We start from the raw sequence: 7,182 nt of genomic DNA, 5'->3' as shown, positions 1-7,182 counted from the left end.
ATCTCAGACTAACCTCCAAACTCTCTCTCTGTCTATACTTTAATACCCCATCGATGACAAGAAACTCCGGTTGTAACTATTTGGACGCTTCCTGATATGCTATTAGAGTGAGTTCACGACCACTATTTTACTGTTTTAAAATGTTTTTAAGGGGGGGGGGGGGATGCATGCTTAACAAATGATTTTATAAAAAATATATATTTTATAAATATTAAGTTATGTTATAATGAGCTAGATGCCTTAGGATAGTATAACTGTAGATAATATGCCTAGATTTAAGCTATGATATGTGTCTAGAGGATATGATTCCTGATAATCTAGGAGTATGTATTATCTAGATGTTACAATGACCAAATACCTGGGGAACCTTAGTACCTAGGAGTTATGCTAGACAAGATTTAGGATATGCACTATACTTAGGTGTTACGCTGCCCAAATATCCGGTTAAAATAACCATAATTCGGGTATATATATGATGATTATATCTTATAATTATGAGATCATAAATATAATTATGAAAATACATACATGCATATATATATATATATATATATATATATATATATATATATATATATATATATATATATAGAGAGAGAGAGAGAGAGAGAGAATCATTTGACGATATATAACTGGGAGAGGTATATACAAAGATAGTGTGATGTGTGTGTGTATATATATATATACATACTTGTATGTATGTATATATATATATATATATATGTGTATATATATATATATATGTATATATATATATATATATATGTATATATGTATAGGGGTAATTATGTGTAACACCCTGTTCGGAAAAGCATTCATTTATGGATCCAGAAGTCAAGGCTAGGGGCATTTTGGTCATTTATGGGTTTTGAGTTCTATTCGAGAAGGTTTCGACCCGGGGTGTGTGGTTAGAAGCGTAGGGCTTCTCGCCACATTTATGTAGATATAAAGTTCATCGGAAACGGATCTAGAATAAAGGAGTTATGACACTTCGAAGATATCGACATTTATGGCCCCTTAATGGAAAAGTTAACAAGGCATTCCCTAGCATGCACAAAGTGCACGCGTGTGTTTAGCTGGGTACGCCTAGCATAGCGAAGAAATTGATCGCGTGTGTTGAAGGCGTACGCCCAGCGTACGAGAAGTACGCCCAACGTACGCTAAAAGCCTTTAAACCTTATTTTTGGGAGTGCCTAATGGCTTCAACCCTAGCCCCCATATTAGCCTACCCAACTTCAAAAGAAACCCTAGAATGCCCCAACCTTCATTTTGTTAGATATTGACCTTGGGAAGCTCATTTTGGTGGTTTAAAACTTGTAAGAGAAAATAGGAAGTTTGGTCAGGAAGAACATTGGAGGCCAGAGATTATAGATCTGAGATAGCATCATCTTCTGGAACTCTTGGAAGGTATAAAGCTCACAACTTTGCTTAAGGGTGCTTAGATCTAGTATGGTTTAGTTTTGGTCCGAAGGTAAAGGCTTTATGGCTTAAATCCGATTTCCAGACCAAGGGTTGCCTCCTTTGGTGCTAAATGACTCCCTAGAACAGAAAGTTGATATCTTGAGGGTCCAAATGAGTTCATGCATGAGTTAAGACCTTTTCCCATGGATATAGATTATGGTTTTTGGAGTTGGAGCTTATGTGAGTTATGGAAGCCATAAAGTAAGCAACTTTATGGTTTAAGACATGAAATAAGACTTGGATCTGAGTTTGTAGCCTCTGAATCGGAGCATTAAGCACTTAATGGAAAGATGACATAACTAGATACTATGTTGAGCATACATACAGGTACACCCAACATACACGTTGTCAATCCTGTACGCTAAGCGTACATTGGAGTATGCCCTGCGTAGTGTTGCCAGTTGGGTTTCGAGCATTTGGGCCTCGGTGTGGGCTGTGCTTTGGGCTATAGGTCTTTGGGCCTTAGTGGGTCATCAGGAGTCAGTGATTATGGGCCAAGTATATGTGTTGGGCTTAGGGTAAGCCCCAATAAAGGAGGTTGGGCCCAATGTAGCAAATTGGGCCATTAATGGGCCAATAGTGGGCTTGGGAAGCCTACCTAGTGTTGGACCTTTTTTAAATTATGTTTTGGGCCCTAGTTATGGACCATTATGAGGTAGGGGTAAAATGGTCATTTTACCCTAAGAGTGAATATGATACTGGGCTAAGTGATATTGTGATCTTGGTAGCTCGGGGAGCCGAAGAAGCAGCAATCGAGGAAGTTCCAGTTAGCAGCAGAGGGCTATCAGCAAAGTTCAGCAGTGCAGCTGAGTTTCTGTTTGTGTGGATGGGTCTATGGCTACAATGCTGACCCATGTAGTTATTAGTAGGAAGACCTAGGGGTTAGCCCTAGGCACTGTATGCTATTATGATAATCAGGAACAAGGTCCAATGTTAGCGGGCTGGTGCCCAAGGAACGGTTTACATGATAGTTTATACTTGTTGTCTGTGTGATACATGTATGTGCCTGGTAAGGAGGTGAGTGTGGGTGAGGTCCCGTATCTCACCAATAGCAGAGTGTAGACGGTGTTCCATATCTTATTAGCAACAGAGCAGGGGTGAGGCCCCAGGTAGGAAGGGAGTGAGTGTGGGATTGGCCCGTATCTCACTATCAGTAGGAGCGTGGATGGGGTTCCATGAATCATTAGTAATAGGACAGGGGCGGGGCCCAAGATAGGCGAGGCCTTAGAACAGGAATCCAGTAGTATATGTTTAGTTTATGTGTTATTATATGATTGTATGTTAGTATATGTTAGCGAGCGGGACCCAGAGACAGGCGGGGCCAAAGAGAAACAAATTTGTACACCAAGCGGGGCTCGAAGCCAGGCGGGGCCTGGAGAAGGCAAGGCCTGTTGTAGCGGGCGAGGCCCGAAGTAGCGGGCGTGGGAATGCTTGCAGTATGTGATTATGTATGGTATGTGGTAGATTGGGGAACTCACTAAGATTCATGCTTACAGTTTTTAGTTTTGGTTTCAGGTACTTCCGGTAGCGTAGGGAAGACCCCGGGGTGATCGCATGTCACACACTATTGTTTAGTCAGCCTGGGATGTTTTACTCTGATAATAAGAATATGTTTTGAATTAACACTCTGATTTTATGTTACATTTTATGTTATGGATTGGCGAATGTGGTTTAAGTAATGTTTTAAGAATGAAATTTTTAGTCATGATTTTTGGGTTGTTTCATTATGATGAAGATAAAAGATGAAAGCCTAGGGTTAACACGTTAGTGAGTTGGTTATTCATCTAAAAGCCTTGATCAAATTTGGCATATCCACAATGCCTATAATCTTTAATATTGAGAGAGCTAGGAAGTTATGTATAGATCTATATGGGTCCATGACAACCCCATATGCATTTTCTAGCCACAATCCCGATAGGATACCTTCCATATAAGTTACTATTTAACATCTGATGAAGCGTTGTGATTAGGGTTACATTTATGGTCGTAATGTCGATTATAAGGGCTCACATTAATAAATTAAAAATTTCCTTAGAGCTTAGATTACCATTAGAGACGTCTAGTATGGTAATTAAAATAAGTTAGAATCATTAGAAATCCTTAAAAGATAGTGAGGATTAAAATTGCCTTAGAGCTTAGATTACCATTAGAGACGTCTAGTATGGTAATTAAAATAAGTTAGAGTCATTAGAAATCCTTAAAAGATAGTAAATTAGGGTTAATGAAATTTAATCCTAATTAAAATACGTTAGGATCATTATAAATCCTTAAAAGATAGTAAACTAGGGTTAACGAAAGATAATCCTCACTAAAATACGTTAGGATCGTGAGATATCTTAAAAAGATAGTAATTTAAGATTTATAAAAGATACCCTAAAAAGTTTGAAGGCTAGGTAAATAAATAAGAATGGTTTTCACAAAAGAAAAGTATTCTTAAAAGAAATTCAAAATAAAAACTGGTGCACTCACTAACATTATGTTTACTTTCAAAATGCATGTATTCTCAGGTTAATAGGATTGTCACTCTTTATCCCGTCACACTGCTCGATGTTTCCGATATAGGCCAGGCAGGGGGTGTGACACTGTAGCCTTGGTTTCTCTTAAGGAAAAATGAAGCATGTCAATGACTTAGATATATCTGATTAGGGTGAGGAGAGTGATGATGATCTCACTATTGAACTTGTTGCCAACGCTGCTCTTATTGTCAAACATTATGAAGAAAGCAGATCAACCCGGGTTAGAAGAGCTTAGTTTAAGGGAAGCAGTTTAGTGAGGAGATCCTCTTTAGATAAGAAAAACTCTATTGCTTTAACTATGGTAGCTCTGACCATTTTACCAGGGACTGCAACGGAGAAGAAAGAAGCTCAAAATCCTGAGAATTATGAGGTGATGTACAAGAAGCTGTTGGCTCATATGAAGAAGGAGAACATTTATTTGCAAAAGTTTTCATTGAAAAACAAGAGAATCATGATGAATGGGTGGAAGAAGAGGAGACTTCTGAAGATGAGGGACTAAATTTTAAGGGGCTGATGGTTCTTATCAATGATTCCCCTAATGGTAATCTTAACATGTGTGACGCTGATGATTCTAATGCTGTCAAAGTATCATATATATATATATATATATATATATATATATATATATATATATATATATATATATATATCTAGGAAAAACTTGGTACCTAGACAGTGGAAGCTCTAGACACATGAATGGTTTCAAGTCTCTTAATAGAATTTGCAGAGAAGGATGGTCTAATGGTAGTCGTTGGTGACAATATTGGAAGAGCTATTACGGGTGTTGGAACTTTTGAATGCAGGATGGTCACGTCGAAGGATGTGTTCTATGTTGAGGGTCTAAAAGGCAATTTCATCTCCATCAGTCAACTTTTTAACGCTGGTTATAAAGTTCTTTTCAATTGTCACGAGGGAAAGGTCTTTGATTCTATGAACAAATTTTTTTTCTTACTACACTCATGGAAAACGACATTTATATGGTTTGATTTTGTTTATTTAGATATTGATATTTTATTTGTTGCTTCACTATTTTTAAAATTCTGAATATAAGCTGCTACATTTTTTGTTTATTTTTGATTTTATGCATTACAAGATTTTCTTTAACTTTGATTTTACCAAAGGAGAATACATTGTATATTTTTCTACTAACATTGCCTACATGTTCTTCTCTATCGATAATGACCTTATCTGACTAGTCTACTTTGAAAGGATCAACGTGTCATTCCTTGAATGCATCACCTTCCTTGTGGAGATGGTTGACGTTGACTCTTCATATTTTCTTCAATGGCAACCACTTTCATCTGATGCTAATGCTCATGCTAATTGATTAGTTGCATCCTGTTGATGAGACCAGATAGGGGATAGCTGTGCCACTAACTGTTCTTCTGGGCAAAAATCTCTTCCTTATTGAAGAAACTATCTCTATTTCAATGGGCAAAAGTGAAGTTAGCTGACGTAGCACATCTAATTTCCATTGACGCTGTCACTACCACACCATCACCTCAAAGATCCAAAGGCGTCTTCAAAAAATCAATGATCCCACTTTCTCTTCCTTCATGGATCACAACGAGTGGAACCTTCGAGTTTTGTCTTGGTGACTCTTATAACCTGAAGGTTACAAAGTCTATATCCTATTAACTCGTTGGTTATAAAGACCAGTTCATGCTCATTTATTGTTCTTGGTGAACTTGAAGCTTGGTATCAATCTATAATACCTTAATGATCAAAGGCATTCTCTCTCTCTCTCTCTCTCTATATATATATATATATATATATATATATATATATATATATATTATGATTTGTTTTTTTGTTTGATGTGGTTGATCTTGTTTGTTTTCTTTTATAGATAGAATTCAAGGGGTAGAAATCTTGATAAGTGAAAGTTCATTAATGACCATTCAATTCAAAAGATTTGATGGATTAAGTTTTTACCATCTTTTTGATAAAGTTGCACATATTTCACTTTTAGAATATTTCCTTGTTTGACTAACTCTCTTGTTTGTATTTGTATATTATTTATTATTTTGTACCATTTTTTAAAGGATATGACGGTGGCAATTCTAAGCCAAGTTTGTAACTTTTTACAAATCATCATCCCTATAACTAAGAGGATTAAAAGTGATATCTTGGGCCCCTCGATGATTATGTTTTGACTATGTGTCAGGCCCGGTTAGAAGTAAATTGATGTGTTCAGTTATGTTTTATGTCAGACGAATAAGAAATCGGCAAACAAATTGCAGGACAATAAGTATGACTATGTTCCATGTATTTGTCCGCATAGATATCTTGAGAACAGAGGAATATATGATCTCTTATCTGAAGGACGCGTCACTGACTAGGTCAGAGTTCGACAATGGCTTTTGAAAGCTTACGATTGCTAAGTCGGATCCTGAAGTCACATTGGCAGTTATAGTTATTAGACTTATGCAAGTAGGAGACTGTTGGATTTGGTGTCTAAGCCCATAACTATAGTTGGGATGTACTTGACCCGATTGTAGCATGGTCCTTTTGGGTTGCCTTCACCAGTGCAATTTGATATGATGGACTTTTGAGAATAAAGTTATTTATGATTTATTAATTTATTACAAGTATAATATATTAATATGAAATCATATTATTTAATTAGTATTGATTGATCAAGAATTAATTTGGAATTAATTTTGTGATCAAAAGAGACTAATTAAATATATGAGGATCGATTGTGTAAATCAATGATTCTTATAGTGTGGGCTTATGATCCATGGTTATTTAGGATGGGCTAAACCAATGAGATAATCCATGGAGGTTTCAACCCATGGATCCTAAGTAATATGAAAGGTTATTAGGGTTGGCAAAGATATAACCCTAGTACTATAAAAGGAACCCCTCATGACCAAAATTGGTTACACACATATACATCATCATTCTAAGAGTTTGATATTGATTGTGTGCTAAGTAACTTATTCTCTCAAGCCTCCTCTTGCATATTGGTGTTTGTGAACCATTAGAGGCATCAAAATTGAGGTGCTCAATCTTTCAAAGGTCAAGATCTACAAGTCCTTCTAAGAGGTAAGTTATCTAACTAGTTGTATTGTTCATTTGTCAATTTGTATGCTAGTTAGGATATATGCTTTGGAAAACTGAAAATATGCATGTATAATTAGAGAAAACATAGATGCAATGCATTTAGGGTTGCATGTGCACCATAGGAGTGATATAGCAC

This window comes from Lactuca saligna, chromosome 5 (assembly GCF_052625555.1).
Source record: "Lactuca saligna cultivar CGN05327 chromosome 5, ASM5262555v1, whole genome shotgun sequence".
NCBI lineage: Eukaryota > Viridiplantae > Streptophyta > Magnoliopsida > Asterales > Asteraceae > Lactuca > Lactuca saligna.
Note: the sequence above shows the minus strand (reverse complement) of the source record.